The sequence below is a fragment of the Triturus cristatus genome, chromosome 1_1 (genome assembly GCF_964204655.1).
Source record: "Triturus cristatus chromosome 1_1, aTriCri1.1, whole genome shotgun sequence".
NCBI classification, from domain to species: Eukaryota; Metazoa; Chordata; class Amphibia; order Caudata; family Salamandridae; genus Triturus; species Triturus cristatus.
In genome coordinates this window covers 599,924,301-599,943,001 of record NC_140579.1, presented here as the reverse complement: position 1 = coordinate 599,943,001, position 18,701 = coordinate 599,924,301, and positions in this window count along the sequence as shown.

Genomic DNA, 18,701 nt, shown 5'->3' with positions numbered 1-18,701 from the left:
AAGCCCGACACCGTTCCTAGGATGCTTGTTTCCAGTCCAGGGAGGTTCTGGCCTGGCAGTTCGGGCTGGACTCTTCCCATTGGGTGCAGGGTCAAGACTGATTTGCATATGGCTGGGTCCAAACTGGAATGGCATGGTGAGCAAAAAAAATGGATTTAGGCCCAGATCTCTGTACTGGGGTCAATGTATGACATTGTTCTGCATTCTGTCCATCAATTGTTCTTTTTGCATTTGTCACCCTGAGTGGGACGGGTATGCTCAGACATGAGTCTCGTGCTCTCCATGCCACTGGAGTCAAGCTATCCTGGCTGATGAGGGCTGAAAGCCCGAAACCGATCCTAGGATGCTTGTTTCCATTCCAGGTAGGACCTGGCCTGGCAGTTCGGGCTGGACTGTTCCCATTGGGTGCAGGGTCAAGACTGATTTGCATATGGCTGGGTCCAAACTGGAATGGCATGGTGAGCAAAAAAACAATGGATTTAGGCCCAGATCTCTGTACTGGGGGTGAATGTATGACAGTGTTCTGCATTCTGTCCATCAATTGTTCTTTTTGCATTTGACACCTCGAGTGGGACGGGTATGCTCAGACGTGAGTTCCGTGCCCTCCATGCCACTGGAGTCAAGCTATCCTGGCTGATGAGGGCTGAAAGCCCGAAACCTGTCCTAGGATGCTTGTTTCCAGTCCAGGGACGACCTGGCCTGGCAGTCCGGGCTGGATTGTTCCCATTGGGCGCAGGGTCATGACTGATTTGCATATGGCTGGGCCAAAACTGGAATGGCATGGTGAGCAAAAAAACGATGGATTTAGGCCCAGATCTCTGTACTGGGGTGAATGTAGGACATTGTTCTGCATTCTGTCCATCAATTGTTCTTTTTACATTCGTCATCCCGAGTGGGACGGCTAAGCTCAGACGTGACTCCCGTACTCTCCATGCCACTGAGTCAAGCTATCCTGGCTGATGAGGGCTGAAAGCTCGAAACCGGTCCTAAGATGCTTGTTTCCTGTCCACGTAGGACCTGGCCTGGCAGTTCGGGCTGGACTGTTCCCATTGGGCGCAAGGTCAAGACTGATTTGCATATGGCTGGGTCCAACCTGGAATGGCATGGTGAGCAAAAAAAGATGGATTTAGGCCCAGATCTCTGTACTGGGGTGAATGTATGACATTGTTCTGCATTCTGTCCTTCAATTGTTCTTGTTGCATTTGTCACCCCGAGTGGGACGGGTATGCTCAGACGTGAGTCCCGTACTCTCTATGGCACTGAGTCAAGCTATCCTGGCTGATGAAGGCTGAAAGCCCGAAACCGCTCCTAGGATGCTTGTTTCCAGTCCAGGGAGGACCTGGCCTGGCAGTTCGGGCTGGACTGATCCCATTGGGCGCAGGTTCAAGACTGATTTGCATATGGCTGGGTCCAAACTGGAACGGCATGTTGAGCAAAAAAACGATGGATTTAGGCCCAGATCTCTGAACTGGGGTGAATGTATGACATTGTTCTGCATTCTGTCTATCAATTGTTCTTTTTGCATTTGTCACCTCTCGTGGGACGGGTATGCTCAGACGTGAGTCCCGTGCTCTCCATGCCACTGGAGTCAAGCTATCCTGGCTGATGAGGGCTGAAAGCCTGAACCCGTTCCTAGGATGCTTCTTTCCAGTCCAGGGAGGACCTGGCCTGTCAGATCGGGCTGGACTGTTCCAATTGGGCGAAGAGTCAAGACGGATTTGCATATGGCTGGGTCCAAACCTGGAATGGCATGGTGAGCAAAAAAACTATGGATTTAGGCCCAGATCTCTGTACTGGGGTCAATGTATGACATTGTTCTGCATTCTGTCCATCAATTGTTCTTTTTGCATTTGTCACCCCGAGTGGGACGGGTATGCTCAGACGTGAGTCTCGTGCTCTCCATGCCACTGGAGTCAAGCTATCCTGGCTGATGAGGGCTGAAAGCCCTAAACCGATCCTAGGATGCTTGTTTCCAGTCCAGGGAGGACCTGGCCTGGCAGTTCAGGCTGGACTGTTCCCATTGGCCTTAGGGTCAAGACTGATTTGCATATGGCTGGGCCCAAACTGGAATGGCATGGTGAGCAAAAAAAGATGGATTTAGGCCCAGATCTCTGTACTGGGGTGAATGTATGACATTGTTCTGCATTCTGTCGATCAATTGTTCTTTTTGCATTTGTCACCCCGAGTGGGACGGGTATGCTCAGACGTGAGTCCCGTGCTCTCCATGCCACTGGAGTAAAGCTATCCTGCCTGATGAGGGCTGAAAGCCCGAAACCGTTCCTAGGATGCTTGTTTCCAGTCCAGGGAGGTTCTGGCCTGGCAGTTCGGGCTGGACTCTTCCCATTGGGTGCAGGGTCAAGACTGATTTGCATATGACTGGGTCCAAACTGGAATGGCATGGTGAGCAAAAAAACTATGGATTTAGGCCCAGATCTCTGTACTGGGGTCAATGTATTACATTGTTCTGCATTCTGTCCATCAATTGTTCTTTTTGCGTTTGTCACCCTGAGTGGGACGGGTATGCTCAGACGTGAGTCCCGTACTCTCCATGCCTCTTGAGTCAAGCTATCCTGGCTGATGAGGGCTGAAAGCCCGACACCGTTCCTAGGATGCTTGTTTCCAGTCCAGGGAGGTTCTGGCCTGGCAGTTCGGGCTGGACTCTTCCCATTGGGTGCAGGGTCAAGACTGATTTGCATATGGCTGGGTCCAAACTGGAATGGCATGGTGAGCAAAAAAAATGGATTTAGGCCCAGATCTCTGTACTGGGGTCAATGTATGACATTGTTCTGCATTCTGTCCATCAATTGTTCTTTTTGCATTTGTCACCCTGAGTGGGACGGGTATGCTCAGACGTGAGTCTCGTGCTCTCCATGCCACTGGAGTCAAGCTATCCTGGCTGATGAGGGCTGAAAGCCCGAAACCGATCCTAGGATGCTTGTTTCCATTCCAGGTAGGACCTGGCCTGGCAGTTCGGGCTGGACTGTTCCCATTGGGTGCAGGGTCAAGACTGATTTGCATATGGCTGGGTCCAAACTGGAATGGCATGGTGAGCAAAAAAACGATGGATTTAGGCCCAGATCTCTGTACTGGGGTGAATGTATGACATTCTTCTGCATTCTGTCCATCAATTGTTCTTTTTGCATTTGTCACCTCGAGAGGGACGGGTATGCTCAGACGTGAGTCCCGTGCCCTCTATGCCACTAGAGTCAAGCTATCCAGGCTGATGAGGGCTGAAAGCCCAAAACCGGACCTAGGATGCTTGTTTACAGTTCAGGGAGGACCTGGCCTGGCAGTTCAGGCTGGACTGTTCCCATTGGCCGTAGAGTCAAGACTGATTTGCATATGGCTGGGCCCAAACTGGAATGGCATGGTGAGCAAAAAAACGATGGATTTAGGCCGAGATCTCTGTACCGGTGTGAATATATGACATTGTTCTGCGTTCTGTCCAACAATTGTTTTTTTTTGCATTTGTCATCCCGAGTGGGACGGGTATGCTCAGACATGAGTCCCGTGCTCTCCATGCCACTGGAGTCAAGCTATCCTGGCTGATGAGGGCTGAAAGCCCGAAACGTGTCCTAGGATGATAGCTTCCAGCCCAGGGAGTACCTGGCCTGGCAGTTCGGGCTGGACTGTTCCCATTGGGCGCAGGGTCAAGACTGATTTGCATATGGATGGGTCCAAACTGGAATGGCATGGTGAGCAAAAAAACGATGGATTTAGGCCCAGATCTCTGTAATGGGGTGAATGTATGACATTGTTCTGCATTCTGTCCATCAATTGTTCTTATTACATTTGTCACCCCGAGTGGGACGGGTATGCTCAGACGTGAGTCCCGCACTCTCCATGCCACTGAATCAAGCTATCCTGGATGGTGAGGGCTGAAAGCTCGAAACCGGTCCTAGGATGCTTGTTTCCAGTCCAGGTAGGACCTGGCCTGGCAGTTCGGGCTGGACTGTTCCCATTGGACGCAGGGTCAAGACTGATTTGCATATGGCTGGGTCCAACCTGGAATGGCATGGTGAGCAAAAAAAGATGGATTTAGGCCCAGATCTCTGGACTGGGGTGAATGTATGACATTGTTCTGCATTCTATCGGTCAATTGTTCTTTTTACATTTGTCACCCCGAGTGGGACGGCTAAGCTCAGACGTGACTCCCGTACTCTCCATGCCACTGAGTCAAGCTATCCTGGCTGATGAGGGCTGAAAGCTAGAAACCGGTCCTAAGATGCTTGTTTCCTGTCCAGGTAGGACCTGGCCTGGCAGTTCCGGCTGGAGTGTTCCCATTGGGCACAGGGTCAAGACTGATTTGCTTATGGCAGGGTACAAACTGGAATGGCATGGTGAGCAAAAATCGATGGATTTAGGCCCAGATCTCTGTACTGGAGTGAATGTATGACATTGTTCTGGATTCTGTCCATCAATTGTTCTTTTTGGATTTGTCACCCTGAGTGGGACGGGTATGCTCAGACGCGAGTCCCGTACTCTTCATGCCACTGAGTCAAGCTATCCTGGCTGATGAGGGCTGAAAGCCCGAAACCGGTCCTAGGATGCTTGTTTCCAGTCCAGGTAGGACCTGGCCTGGCAGTTCGGGCTGGACTGTTCCCATTGGGCGCAGGGTAAAGACTGATTTGCATATGGCTGGGTCCAAACTGGAAGGGCATGTTGAGCAAAAAAACGATGGATTTAGGCTCAGATCTCTGTACTGGGGTGAATGTATGACATTGTTCAGCATTCTGTCCATCAACTGTTCTTTTTGCATTTGTCACCCCGAGTGGGACGGGTATGCTCAGACGTGAGTCCCGTGCTCTCTATGCCACTGGAAACAAGCTATCCTGGCTGATGAGGGCTGAAAGCATGAAACCGTTCCTAGGATGCTTGTTTCCAATCCAGGGAGGACCTGGCCTAGCAGTTCGGACTGGAATGTTCCCATTGGGCGCAGGGTCAAGAAGGATTTGCATAGGGCTGGGTCCAAACTGGAATGGCATGGTGACCAAAAAACCGATGGATTTAGGCCCAGATCTCTGTACTGGGGTGAATGTATGACCTTGTTCTGCATTCTGTCCATCAATTGTTCTTTTTGCATTAGTCACCCCGAGTGGGACGGGTGTGCTCAGATGTGAGTCCCGTACTCTCCATGCCACTGAGTCAAGCTATCCTGGCTGATGACGGCTGAAAGCCCGAAACCGCTCCTAGGATGCTTGTTTCTACTCCAGTGAGGACCTGGCCTGGCAGTTCGGGCTGGACTGTTCCCATTGGGTGCAGGGTCAAGACTGATTTGCATATGGCTGGGTCCAAACTGGAATGGCATGGTGAGCAAAAAAACAATGGATTTAGGCCCAGATCTCTGTACTGGGGGTGAATGTATGACAGTGTTCTGCATTCTGTCCATCAATTGTTCTTTTTGCATTTGACACCTCGAGTGGGACGGGTATGCTCAGACGTGACTCCCGTACTCTCCATGCCACTGAGTCAAGCTATCCTGGCTGATGAAGGCTGAAAGCCCGAAACCGCTCCTAGGATGCTTGTTTCCAGTCCAGGGAGGACCTGGCCTGGCAGTTCGGGCTGGACTGATCCCATTGGGCGCAGGTTCAAGACTGATTTGCATATGGCTGGGTCCAAACTGGAACGGCATGTTGAGCAAAAAAACGATGGATTTAGGCCCAGATCTCTGAACTGGGGTGAATGTATGACATTGTTCTGCATTCTGTCTATCAATTGTTCTTTTTGCATTTGTCACCTCTCGTGGGACGGGTATGCTCAGACGTGAGTCCCGTGCTCTCCATGCCCCTGGAGTCAAGCTATCCTGGCTGATGCGGGCTGAAAGTCTGAAACCGTTCCTAGGATGCTTCTTTCCAGTCCAGGGAGGACCTGGCCTGTCAGATCGGGCTGGACTGTTCCAATTGGGCGAAGGGTCAAGACGGATTTGCATATGGCTGGGTCCAAACCTGGAATGGCATGGTGAGCAAAAAAACTATGGATTTAGGCCCAGATCTCTGTACTGGGGTCAATGTATGACATTGTTCTGTATTCTGTCCATCAATTGTTCTTTTTGCATTTGTCACCCCGAGTGGGACGGGTATGCTCAGACGTGAGTCTCGTGCTCTCCATGCCACTAGAGTCAAGCTATCCTGGCTGATGAGGGCTGAAAGCCTGAAACCGTTCCTAGTATGCTTGTTTCCAATCCAGGGAGGACTTGGCCTGGCAGTTCGGACTGGAATGTTCCCATTGGGCGAAGGGTCAAGACGGATTTGCATATGGCTGGGTCCAAACCTGGAATGGCATGGTGAGCAAAAAAACTATGGATTTAGGCCCAGATCTCTGTACTGGGGTCAATGTATGACATTGTTCTGTATTCTGTCCATCAATTGTTCTTTTTGCATTTGTCACCCCGAGTGGGACGGGTATGCTCAGACGTGAGTCTCGTGCTCTCCATGCCACTAGAGTCAAGCTATCCAGGCTGATGAGGGCTGAAAGCCCGAAACCGTTCCTAGGATGCTTGTTTCCAGTCCAGGGAGGTCCTGGCCTGGCAGTTCGGGCTGGACTGTTCCCTTTAGGTGCAGGGTCAAGACTGATTTGCATATGGCTGGGTCCAAACAGGAACGGCATGTTGAGCAAAAAAACGATGGATTTAGGCCCAGATCTCTGAACTGGGGTAAATGTATGACATTGTTCTGCATTTTGTCCATCAACTGTTCTTTTTGCATTTGTCACCCCGAGTGCGACGGGTATGCTCAGACGTTAATCCCGTGCTCTCCATGCCACTGGAGTCAAGCTATCCTGGCTGATGAGGGCTGAAAGCCTGAAACCGTTCCTATGATGCTTGTTTCCAATCCAGGGAGGACCTGGCCTGGCAGTTCGGACTGGAATGTTCCCATTGGGCGCAGGGTCAAGAAGGATTTGCATAGGGCTGGGTCCAAACTGGAATGGCATGGTGAGCAAAAAAACGATAGATTTAGGCCCAGATCTCTGTACTGGGGTGAATGTATGACCTTGTTCTGCATTGTGTCCATCAATTGTTCTTTTTGCATTTGTCACCTCGAGTGGGACGGGTATGCTCAGACGTGAGCCCAGTGCCCTCCATGCCACTAGAGTCAAGCTATCCAGGCTGATGAGGGCTGAAAGCCCGAAACCGGACCTAGGATGCTTGTTTCCAGTCCAGGTAGGACCTGGCCTGGCAGTTCGGGCTGGACTGTTCCCATTGGGCGCAGGGTCAAGACTGATTTGCATATGGCTGGGTCCAATCTGGAATGGCATGGTGAGCAAAAAAAGATGGATTTAGGCCCAGATCTCTGTACTGGGGTGAATGTATGACATTGTTCTGCATTCTGTCGATCAATTGTTCTTTTTGCATTTGTCACCCCGAGTGGGACGGGTATGCTCAGACGTGAGTCCCATGCTCTCCATGCCACTAGAGTCAAGCTATCCTGGCTGATGAGGGCTGAAAGCCTGAAACCGTTCCTAGGATGCTTGTTTCCAATCCAGGGAGGACCTGGCCTGGCAGTTCGGACTGGAATGTTCCCATTGGGCGCAGGGTCAAGAAGGATTTGCATAGGGCTGGGTCCAAACTGGAATGGCATGGTGAGCAAAGAAACAATGGATTTAGGCCCAGATCTCTGTACTGGGGTGAATGTATGACCTTGTTCTGCATTGTGTCCATCAATTGTTCTTTTTGCATTTGTCACCCCGAGTGGGACGGGTATGCTCAGACGCGAGTCCCGTACTCTCCATGCCACTGAGTCAAGCTATACTGGCTGATGAGGGCTGAAAGCTCGAAACCGGTCCTAGGATGCTTGTTTCCAGTCCAGGTAGGACCTGGCCTGGCAGTTTGGGCTGGACTGTTCCCATTGGGCGCAGGGTCAAGACTGATTTGCATATGGCTGGGTCCAAACTGGAATGGCATGGTGAGCAAAAAAAGATGGATTTAGGCCCAGATCTCTGTACTGGGGTGAATGTATGACATTGTTCTGCATTCTGTCCATCAATTGTTCTTTTTGCATTTGTTATCCCGAGTGGGACGGGTATGCTCAGATGTGAGTCCCGTACTCTCCATGCCACTGAGTCAAGCTATCCTGGCTGATGAGGGCTGAAAGCCCGAAACCGCTCCTAGGATGCTTGTTTCTACTCCAGTGAGGACCTGGCCTGGCAGTTCGGGCTAGACTGTTCCCATTGGGTGCAGGGTCAAGACTGATTTGCATATGTCTGGGTCCAAACTGGAATGGCATGGTGAGCAAAAAAACAATAGATTTAGTCCCAGATCTCTGTACTGGGGTGAATGTATGACAGTGTTCTGCATTCTGTCCATCAATTGTTCTTTTTGCATTTGACACCTCGAGTGGGACGGGTATGCTCAGACGTGAGTCCCGTGCCCTCCATGCCACTGGATTCAAGCTATCCTGGCTGATGAGGGCTGAAAGCCCGAAACCTGTCCTTGGATGCTTGTTTCCAGTCCAGGGGCGACCTGGCCTGGCAGTCCGGGCTGGACTGTTCCCATTGGGCGCAGGGTCATGACTGATTTGCATATGGCTGGGCCCAAAATGGAATGGCATGGTGAGCAAAAAAACAATGGATTTAGGCCCAGATCTCTGTACTGGGGTGAATGTATGACATTGTTCTGCATTCTATCCATCAATTGTTCTTTATGCATTTGTCACCCCCGAGTGGGACGGGTATGCTCAGACGTGAGTCCCGTGCCCTCCATGCCACTGGAGTCAAGCTATCCTGGCTGAGGAGGGCTGAAAGCCCGAAACTGCTCCTAGGATGCTTGTTTCCAGTCCACGTAGGACCTGGCCTGGCAGTTCGGGCTGGACTGTTCCCATTGGGTGCAGGGTCAAGACTGATTTGCTTATGGCTGGGTCCAAACTGGAATGGCATGGTGAGCAAAAAAACGATGGATTTAGGCCCAGATCTCCGTACTGTGGTGAATGTATGACCTTGTTCTACATTCTGTCCATCAATTGTTCTTTTTACATTTGTCACCCCGAGTGGGACGGCTAAGCTCAGACGTGAGTCCCGTGCTCTCCATGCCACTGGAGTCAAGCTATCCTGGCTGATGAGGGCTGAAAGCCCGAAACCGTTCCTAGGATGCTTGTTTCCAGTCCAAGGAGGTCCTGGCCTGGCAGATCGGGCTGGACTGTTCCCATTAGGCGCAGGGTCAAGACTGATTTGCATATGGCTGGGTCCAAACTGGTATGGCATGGTGAGCAAAAAAACGATGGATTTAGGCGCAGATCTCTGTACTGGGGTGAATGTAGGACATTGTTCTGCATTCTGTCCATCAATTGTTCTTTTTACATTTGTCACCCCGAGTGGGACGGCTAAGCTCAGACGTGACTCCCGTACTCTCCATGCCACTGAGTCAAGCTATCCTGGCTGATGAGGGCTGAAAGCTCGAAACCGGTCCTAAGATGCTTGTTTCCTGTCCACGTAGGACCTGGCCTGGCAGTTCGGGCTGGACTGTTCCCATTGGGCGCAAGGTCAAGACTGATTTGCATATGGCTGTGTCCAACCTGGAATGGCATGGTGAGCAAAAAAAGATGATTTAGGCCCAGATCTCTGTACTGGGGTGAATGTATGACATTGTTCTGCATTCTGTCCATCAATTGTTCTTTTTGCATTTGTCACCCCGAGTGGGACGGGTATGCTCAGACGCGAGTCCCGTACTCTCCATGCCACTGAGTCAAGCTATACTGGCTGATGAGGGCTGAAAGCTCGAAACCGGTCCTAGGATGCTTGTTTCCAGTCCAGGTAGGACCTGGCCTGGCAGTTTGGGCTGGACTGTTCCCATTGGGCGCAGGGTCAAGACTGATTTGCATATGGCTGGGTCCAAACTGGAATGGCATGGTGAGCAAAAAAAGATGGATTTAGGCCCAGATCTCTGTACTGGGGTGAATGTATGACATTGTTCTGCATTCTGTCCATCAATTGTTCTTTTTGCATTTGTTATCCCGAGTGGGACGGGTATGCTCAGATGTGAGTCCCGTACTCTCCATGCCACTGAGTCAAGCTATCCTGGCTGAGGAGGGCTGAAAGCCCGAAACCGCTTCTAGGATGCTTGTTTCTACTCCAGTGAGGACCTGGCCTGGCAGTTCGGGCTGGACTGTTCCCATTGGGTGCAGGGTCAAGACTGATTTGCATATGTCTGGGTCCAAACTGGAATGGAATGGTGAGCAAAAAAACAATAGATTTAGTCCCAGATCTCTGTACTGGGGTGAATGTATGACAGTGTTCTGCATTCTGTCCATCAATTGTTCTTTTTGCATTTGACACCTCGAGTGGGACGGGTATGCTCAGACGTGAGTCCCGTGCCCTCCATGCCACTGGATTCAAGCTATCCTGGCTGATGAGGGCTGAAAGCCCGAAACCTGTCCTTGGATGCTTGTTTCCAGTCCAGGGGCGACCTGGCCTGGCAGTCCGGGCTGGACTGTTCCCATTGGGCGCAGGGTCATGACTGATTTGCATATGGCTGGGCCCAAACTGGAATGGCATGGTGAGCAAAAAAACAATGGATTTAGGCCCAGATCTCTGTACTGGGGTGAATGTATGACATTGTTCTGCATTCTATCCATCAATTGTTCTTTATGCATTTGTCACCCCCGAGTGGGACGGGTATGCTCAGACGTGAGTCCCGTTCCCTCCATGCCACTGGAGTCAAGCTATCCTGGCTGAGGAGGGCTGAAAGCCCGAAACTGCTCCTAGGATGCTTGTTTCCAGTCCACGTAGGACCTGGCCTGGCAGTTCGGGCTGGACTGTTCCCATTGGGTGCAGGGTCAAGACTGATTTGCTTATGGCTGGGTCCAAACTGGAATGGCATGGTGAGCAAAAAAACGATGGATTTAGGCCCAGATCTCCGTACTGTGGTGAATGTATGACCTTGTTCTGCATTCTGTCCATCAATTGTTCTTTTTACATTTGTCACCCCGAGTGGGACGGCTAAGCTCAGACGTGAGTCCCGTGCTCTCCATGCCACTGGAGTCAAGCTATCCTGGCTGATGAGGGCTGAAAGCCCGAAACCGTTCCTAGGATGCTTGTTTCCAGTCCAAGGAGGTCCTGGCCTGGCAGATCGGGCTGGACTGTTCCCATTAGGCGCAGGGTCAAGACTGATTTGCATATGGCTGGGTCCAAACTGGTATGGCATGGTGAGCAAAAAAACGATGGATTTAGGCGCAGATCTCTGTACTGGGGTGAATGTAGGACATTGTTCTGCATTCTGTCCATCAATTGTTCTTTTTACATTTGTCACCCCGAGTGGGACGGCTAAGCTCAGACGTGACTCCCGTACTCTCCATGCCACTGAGTCAAGCTATCCTGGCTGATGAGGGCTGAAAGCTCGAAACCGGTCCTAAGATGCTTGTTTCCTGTCCACGTAGGACCTGGCCTGGCAGTTCGGGCTGGACTGTTCCCATTGGGCGCAAGGTCAAGACTGATTTGCATATGGCTGGGTCCAACCTGGAATGGCATGGTGAGCAAAAAAAGATGATTTAGGCCCAGATCTCTGTACTGGGGTGAATGTATGACATTGTTCTGCATTCTGTCCATCAATTGTTCTTTTTGCATTTGTCACCCCGAGTGGGACGGGTATGCTCAGACGTGAGTCTCGTGCTCTCCATGTCACTGGAGTCAAGCTATCCAGGCTGATGAGGGCTGAAAGCCCTAAACCGATCCTAGGATGCTTGTTTCCAGTCCAGGGAGGACCTGGCCTGGCAGTTCAGGCTGGACTGTTCCCATTGGCCGTAGGGTCAAGACTGATTTGCATATGGCTGGGCCCAAACTGGAATGGCATGGTGAGCAAAAAAAAGATGGATTTAGGCCCAGATCTCTGTACTGTGGTGAATGTATGACATTGTTCTGCATTCTGTCCATCAATTGTTCTTTTTGCATTTGTCACCTCGAGTGGGACGGGTATGCTCAGACGTGAGCCCAGTGCCCTCCATGCCACTGGAGTCAAGCTATCCAGGCTGATGAGGGCTGAAAGCCCGAAACCGGACCTAGGATGCTTGTTTCCAGTCCAGGTAGGACCTGGCCTGGCAGTTCGGGCTGGACTGTTCCCATTGGGCGCAGGGTCAAGACTGATTTGCATATGGCTGGGTCCAATCTGGAATGGCATGGTGAGCAAAAAAAGATGGATTTAGGCCCAGATCTCTGTACTGGGGTGAATGTATGACATTGATCTGCATTCTGTCGATCAATTGTTCTTTTTGCATTTGTCACCCCGAGTGGGACGGGTATGCTCAGACGTGAGTCCCGTGCTCTCCATGCCACTGGAGTCAAGCTATCCTGCCTGATGAGGGCTGAAATCCCGAAACCGTTCCTAGGATGCTTGTTTCCAGTCCAGGGAGGTCCTGGCCTGGCAGTTCGGGCTGGACTGTTCCCATTAGGCGCAGGGTCAAGACTGATTTGCATATGGCTGGGTCCAAACTGGAACGGCATGTTGAGCAAAAAAACGATGGATTTAGGCCCAGATCTCTGAACTGGGGTGAATGTATGACATTGTTCTGCATTTTGTCCATCAACTGTTCTTTTTGCATTTGTCACCCCGAGTGCGACGGGTATGCTCAGATGTTAATCCCGTGCTCTCCATGCCACTGGAGTCAAGCTATCCTGGCTGATGAGGGCTGAAAGCCTGAAACCGTTCCTAGGATGCTTGTTTCCAATCCTGGGAGGACCTGGCCTGGCAGTTCGGACTGGAATGTTCCCATTGGGCGCAGGGTCAAGAAGGATTTGCATAGGGCTGGGTCCAAACTGGAATGGCATGGTGAGCAAAAAAACGATGGATTTAGGCCCAGATCTCTGTAAAGGGGTGGATGTATGACCTTGTTCTGCATTGTGTCCATCAATTGTTCTTTTTGCATTTGTCACCTCGAGTGGGACGGATATGCTCAGACGTGAGCCCAGTGCCCTCCATGCCACTGGAGTCAAGCTATCCAGGCTGATGAGGGCTGAAAGCCCGAAACCGGACCTAGGATGCTTGTTTCCAGTCCAGGTAGGACCTGGCCTGGCAGTTCGGGCTGGACTGTTCCCATTGGGCGCAGGGTCAAGACTGATTTGCATATGGCTGGGTCCAAACTGGAATGGCATGGTGAGCAAAAAAAGATGGATTTAGGCCCAGATCTCTGTACTGGGGTGAATGTATGACATTGTTCTGCATTCTGTCCATCAAATGTTCCTTTTGCATTTGTCACCCCGAGTGGGACGGGTATGCTCAGACGTGAGTCCCGTGCTCTCCATGCCACTGGAGTCAAGCTATCCTGCCTGATGAGGGCTGAAATCCCGAAACCGTTCCTAGGATGCTTGTTTCCAGTCCAGGGAGGTCCTGGCCTGGCAGTTCGGGCTGGACTGTTCCCATTAGGCGCAGGGTCAAGACTGATTTGCATATGGCTGGGTCCAAACTGGAACGGCATGTTGAGCAAAAAAACGATGGATTTAGGCCCAGATCTCTGAACTGGGGTGAATGTATGACATTGTTCTGCATTTTGTCCATCAACTGTTCTTTTTGCATTTGTCACCCCGAGTGCGACGGGTATGCTCAGATGTTAATCCCGTGCTCTCCATGCCACTGGAGTCAAGCTATCCTGGCTGATGAGGGCTGAAAGCCTGAAACCGTTCCTAGGATGCTTGTTTCCAATCCTGGGAGGACCTGGCCTGGCAGTTCGGACTGGAATGTTCCCATTGGGCGCAGGGTCAAGAAGGATTTGCATAGGGCTGGGTCCAAACTGGAATGGCATGGTGAGCAAAAAAACGATGGATTTAGGCCCAGATCTCTGTAAAGGGGTGGATGTATGACCTTGTTCTGCATTGTGTCCATCAATTGTTCTTTTTGCATTTGTCACCTCGAGTGGGACGGATATGCTCAGACGTGAGCCCAGTGCCCTCCATGCCACTGGAGTCAAGCTATCCAGGCTGATGAGGGCTGAAAGCTCGAAACCGGACCTAGGATGCTTGTTTCCAGTCCAGGTAGGACCTGGCCTGGCAGTTCGGGCTGGACTGTTCCCATTGGGCGCAGGGTCAAGACTGATTTGCATATGGCTGGGTCCAAACTGGAATGGCATGGTGAGCAAAAAAAGATGGATTTAGGCCCAGATCTCTGTACTGGGGTGAATGTATGACATTGTTCTGCATTCTGTCCATCAAATGTTCCTTTTGCATTTGTCACCCCGAGTGGGAGGGGTATGCTCAGATGTGTGTCCCATACTCTCCATGCCACTGAGTCAAGCTATCCTGGCTGATGAGGGCTGAAAGAACGAAACCGCTCCTAGGATGCTTGTTTCTACACCAGTGAGGACCTGGCCTGGCAGTTCGGGCTGGACTGTTCCCATTGGGTGCAGGGTCAAGACTGATTTGCATATGGCTGGGTCCAAACTGGAATGGCATGGTGAGCAAAAAAACAATGGATTTAGGCCCAGATCTCTGTACTGGGGTGAATGTATGACAGTGTTCTGCATTCTGTCCATCAATTGTTCTTTTTGCATTTGACACCTCGAGTGGGACGAGTATGCTCAGACGTGAGTCCCGTGCCCTCCATGCCACTGGAGTCAAGCTATCCTGGCTGATGAGGGCTGAAAGCCCGAAACCTGTCCTAGGATGCTTGTTTCCAGTCCAGGGGCGACCTGGCCTGGCAGTCCGGGCTGGACTGTTCCCATTGGGCGCAGGGTCAAGAAGGATTTGCATAGGGCTGGGTCCAAACTGGAATGGCATGGTGAGCAAAAAAACGATGGATTTAGGCCCAGATCTCTGTAAAGGGGTGAATGTATGACCTTGTTCTGCATTGTGTCCATCAATTGTTCTTTTTGCATTTGTCACCTCGAGTGGGACGGGTATGCTCAGACGTGAGCCCAGTGCCCTCCATGCCACTGGAGTCAAGCTATCCAGGCTGATGAGGGCTGAAAGCCCGAAACCTGTCCTAGGATGCTTGTTTCCAGTCCAGGGGTGACCTGGCCTGGCAGTCCGGGCTGGGCTGTTCCCATTGGGCGCAGGGTCATGACTGATTTGCATATGGCTGGGTCCAGACTGAAATGGCATGGTGAGCAAAAAAACTATGGATTTAGGCCCAGATCTCCGTACTGTGGTGAATGTATGACCTTGTTCTGCATTCTGTCCATCAATTGTTCTTTTTGCATGTGTCACCTCGAGAGGGATGGGTATGCTCAGACGTGAGTCCCATGCCCTCCATGCCACTGGAGTCAAGCTATCCTGGCTGATGAGGGCTGAAAGCTCGAAACCGATCCTAGGATGCTTGTTTCCAGTCCACGTAGGACCTGGCCTGGCAGTTCGGGCTGGACTGTTCCCATCGGGCGCAAGGTCAAGACTGATTTGCACATGGCTGGGTCCAAACTGGAATGGCATGGTGAGCAAAAAAACTATGGCTTTAGGCCCAGATCTCTGTACTGGGGTGAATGTATGACATTGTTCTGAATCCTGTCGATCAATTGTTCTTTTTGCATTTGTCACCCCGAGTGGGACGGGTATGCTCAGACGTGAGTCCCGTGCTCTCCATGCCACTGGAGTCAAGCTATCCTGGCTGATGAGGGCTGAAAACACGAAACCGGTACTAGGATGCTTGTTTCTACTCCAGTGAGGACCTGGCCTGGCAATTCGGGCTGGACTGTTCCCATTGGGTGCAGGGTCAAGACTGATTTGCTTATGGCTGGGTCCAAACTGGAATGGCATGGTGAGCAAAAAAACTATGGATTTAGGCCCAGATCTCCGTACTGTGGTGAATGTATGACCTTGTTCTGCATTCTGTCCATCAATTGTTCTTTTTGCATGTGTCACCTCGAGAGGGACGGGTATGCTCAGACGTGAGTCACATGCCCTCCATGCCACTGGAGTCAAGCTATCCTGGCTGATGAGGGCTGAAAGCTCGAAACCGATCCTAGGATGCTTGTTTCCAGTCCAGGGAGGACCTGGCCTGGCAGTTCAGGCTGGACTGTTCCCATTGGTCGCAGGGTCAACACTGATTTGCTTATGGCTGGGTCCAAACTGGAATGGCATGGTGAGCAAAAAAACGATGGAATTAGGCCCAGATCTCTGTACTGGGGTGAATGTATGACATTGTTCTGCATTCTGTCCATCAATTGTTCTTTTTGCATTTGTCACCTCGAGTGGGACGGGTATGCTCAGACGTGAGCCCAGTGCCCTCCATGTCACTGGACTCAAGCTATCCTGGCTGATGAGGGCTGAAAGCCTGAAACCGTTCCTAGGATGCTTCTTTCCAGTCCAGAGAGGACCTGGCCTGTCAGATCGGGCTGGACTGTTCCAATTGGGCGAAGGGTCAAGACGGATTTGCATATGGCTGGGCCCAAACTGGAATGGCATGGTGAGCAAAAAAACGATGGATTTAGGCCCACATCTCTGTACTGGGGTGAATGTATGACATTGTTCTGCATTCTGTCCATCAATTGTTCTTTTTGCATTTGTCACCTCGAGTGGGATGGGTATGCTCAGACGTGAGCCCAGTGCCCTCCATGCCACTGGAGTCAAGCTATCCAGGCTGATGAGGGCTGAAAGCCCGAAACCGGACGTAGGATGCTTGTTTCCAGTCCAGGTAGGACCTGGCCTGGCAGTTCGGGCTGGACTGTTCCCATTGGGCGCAGGGTCAAGACTGATTTGCATATGGCTGGGTCCAATCTGGAATGGCATGGTGAGCAAAAAAAGATGGATTTAGGCCCAGATCTCTGTACTGGGGTGAATGTATGACATTGTTCTGCATTCTGTCGATCAATTGTTCTTTTTGCATTTGTCACCCCGAGTGGGACGGGTATGCTCAGACGTGAGTCCCGTGCTCTCAATGCCACTGGAGTCAAGCTATCCTGCCTGATGAGGGCTGAAATCCGGAACCGTACCTAGGATGCTTGTTTCCAGTCCAGGGAGGTCCTGGCCTGACATTTCGGGCTGGACTGTTCCCATTAGGCGCAGGGTCAAGACTGATTTGCATATGGCTGGGTCCAAACTGGAACGGCATGTTGAGCAAAAAAACGATGGATTTAGGCCCAGATCTCTGAACTGGGGTGAATGTATGACATTGTTCTGCATTTTGTCCATCAACTGTTCTTTTTGCATTTGTCACCCCGAGTGCCACGGGTATGCTCAGATGTTAATCCCGTGCTCTCCATGCCACTGGAGTCAAGCTATCCTGGCTGATGAGGGCTGAAAGCCTGAAACCGTTCCTAGGATGCTTGTTTCCAATCCAGGGAGGACCTGGCCTGGCAGTTCGGACTGGAATGTTCCCATTGGGCGCAGGGTCAAGAAGGATTTGCTTATGGCTGGGTCCAAACTGGAATGGCATGGTGAGCAAAAAAACGATGGATTTAGGCCCAGATCTCTGTACTGGGGTGAATGTATGACATTGTTCTGCATTCTGTCCATCAATTGTTCTTTTTGCATTTGTCACCTCGAGTGGGACGGGTATGCTCAGACGTGAGCCCAGTGCCCTCCATGTCACTGGACTCAAGCTATCCTGGCTGATGAGGGCTGAAAGCCTGAAACCGTTCCTAGGATGCTTCTTTCCAGTCCAGAGAGGACCTGGCCTGTCAGATCGGGCTGGACTGTTCCAATTGGGCGAAGGGTCAAGACGGATTTGCATATGGCTGGGTCCAAACCTGGAATGGCATGGTGAGCAAAAAAACTATGGATTTAGGCCCAGATCTCTGTACTGGGGTCAATGTATGACATTGTTCTGCATTCTGTCCATCAATTGTTCTTTTTGCATTTGTCACCCCGAGTGGGACGGGTATGCTCAGACGTGAGTCTCGTGCTCTCCATGTCACTGGAGTCAAGCTATCCTGGCTGATGAGGGCTGAAAGCCCTAAACCGATCCTAGGATGCTTGTTTCCAGTCCAGGGAGGACCTGGCCTGGCAGTTCAGGCTGGACTGTTCCCATTGGCCGTAGGGTCAAGGCTGATTTGCATATGGCTGGGCCCAAACTGGAATGGCATGGTGAGCAAAAAAACGATGGATTTAGGCCCAGATCTCTGTACTGGGGTGAATGTATGACATTGTTCTGCATTCTGTCCATCAATTGTTCTTTTTGCATTTGTCACCTCGAGTGGGACGGGTATGCTCAGACGTGAGCCCAGTGCCCTCCATGCCACTGGAGTCAAGCTATCCAGGCTGATGAGGGCTGAAAGCCCGAAACCGGACCTAGGATGCTTGTTTCCAGTCCAGGTAGGACCTGGCCTGGCAGTTCGGGCTGGAATGTTCCCATTGGGCGCAGGGTCAAGAATGATTTGCATATGGCTGGGTCCAATCTGGAATGGCATGGTGAGCAAAAAAAGATGGATTTAGGCCCAGATCTCTGTACTGGGGTGAATGTATGACATTGTTCTGCATTCTGTCGATCAATTGTTCTTTTTGCATTTGTCACCCCGAGTGGGACGGGTATCCTCAGACGTGAGTCCCGTGCTCTCCATGCCACTGGAGTCAAGCTATCCTGCCTGATGAGGGCTGAAATCCCGAAACCGTTCCTAGGATGCTTGTTTCCAGTCCAGGGAGGTCCTGGCTTGGCAGTTCGAGCTGGACTGTTCCCATTAGGCGCAGGGTCAAGACTGATTTGCATATGGCTGGGTCCAAACTAGAACGGCATGTTGAGCAAAAAAACGATGGATTTAGGCCCAGATCTCTGAACTGGGGTGAATGTATGACATTGTTCTGCATTTTGTCCATCAATTGTTCTTTTTGCATTTGTCACCCCGAGTGCGACGGGTATG